Below are 1,926 nucleotides of genomic sequence, written 5' to 3' on the forward strand. Positions count from 1 at the left end.
TTATAAGAAATATTTCTATTAACAGAAGAGTTCTGGCTCAACTTTTTCAGTAGGTCAGTCTCCCAGTGTGAACTGCATGCATACTGGAGTTTTGCTCAAAATCAAATCACTCAAAATGCTGCTCTGAGTTCCAACCTGTTCTCATTTGATTTGCAGTAATGTAATAACCTGTTACCCTCTTTTAAATTTGGGTGATACTGGTCATGAGTTCTAAAACTGGCTGGATAAATTATGCCAGGCAGACAGAAAGACAACTGCAGGTTGCAAAATTACATACATTTTCTGTTCTCAAGATAAAGGCTACTAAGTGCATGTGGCAAGGTAATTATTTTTTAATTCTCTCTTCAAAATTGGTAATGTGCTTCTTTTAGATGTTTTCCCTATCTTCTGTATGAGTTACAGGTGGATACATATTTCTATATATTGCATACTACATCTTCTACATTCTAATGTTTTACTACAAAACTTCACAGATGATAGCATACCTGAACAAAAACTTGGCTCCACATCAGTAGGTGAGTGCACACTTAAAGCCAAACTTTCCAAGTTGGCAATCAGGCCCCACTCATTTGATGACTTCCAGACTATCAGTGTCCATGATCACTGCTTTGTTCTGAATCCTCTTTCTATTCTTTCATACTAATCTCCTGTTGATGAATAGTATTTTATGAACTAATAATAAATGTAAGGTAGGTAAGAAGGATTAATAAATAGTTTTAGTTTTCTAAAGGATGAAGTCATCAACATCTAAAAAAAGACTGCAAATGCAGTGACCTGTAGAGTTGGCAAAGTGTGCAGATAGTGCAAAGATATTCACAGCAATCAACTGGAAATCTGACTGAGAAAGGTCACTGAAGTATTTAAATGAATTATAAAACGACCAAAAAATCAGTTTGGTAGATGTGAAGTAGCGTGTATAGGGAAGCTAATTCTATCATCTACACACAGTAGTTTAGTTACCTGTTACCTTTTGCCAATCACAAATGGTCTCTTGACAGATACTGGAGCTCAGGAGAAGACAAAAGCCAAACAGAATGATCAGAAGGCATTGGAAAAGGAGCACAAAACAAACCAGTCGTCATAATTCCATATAATCCCTAAATTCACTGTACACATCTTAATCATTACATGAAATTCTGGTCAGGCATTAGTATTAGTAAGAATTAGAAGAACTAAAGAAATTCAACAAGGAAAATATTATGGAGTGGCTTTAGCATACAAAGCAAATAGGCAAACGTGTCAGTTGAAGAAAAATACTGAACTATATTAATAGGGTATAAAATTTTGCAGAAAATGTGACTAGGGTGCTTATTTTTTCCTCACAATACAAGAATCAGGCATTGGCTAGAGGGAAAAAAAGGAAATACTGTTTCAGACAATACATAATTAAGAAGCGGAACATCCTGTCCAAGAAAGCACAAAGCGAAAAGCATAAACAATTCTTTTGCAGTTCCTTTGTGGAGGGCAGGCTCATGGCTGCTATCAGGCTGGCGGGTGACGGCCCGCTCAGGAGGCCAAGGTGCAGGAGGCCATTTGCTCCCGTGCCCTCGCTGAGGGCCTGACCCAGGCTGCCAGGGCGGCGGCTCTGCCCGCACGCACCGACTGCCAGCAGAGCGCCTGGCCTCTCCCAGCCGAGCAATCCTCCACACAGCCGAGCAATCCTCCACACAGCCGAGCATCCCAGCCGCCGCAGACACCGCTCGGGCCTTCCTTCCCGGACAGCCTCGTGAGGGATGAGGGCGGTGGGAAGGAGGGGCTGGCTCTGGAAACTGCCCCCCGCCTTTTCCCGCAGCAGTTCCTTGCTCCAGTCCCGCAGTGCGGCGGCGGAGGGCGCACGGCAGGCGGCAGCCCACACAAAGCCGCCCGCCGGCAGTGACCGCAGCGCCCAGCCTCCCTGCCCAGCCGCCATCATGGGGCCGGGCGGAA

The sequence above is a fragment of the Passer domesticus genome, chromosome 6 (genome assembly GCF_036417665.1).
Source record: "Passer domesticus isolate bPasDom1 chromosome 6, bPasDom1.hap1, whole genome shotgun sequence".
In the NCBI taxonomy this organism is placed as follows: domain Eukaryota; kingdom Metazoa; phylum Chordata; class Aves; order Passeriformes; family Passeridae; genus Passer; species Passer domesticus.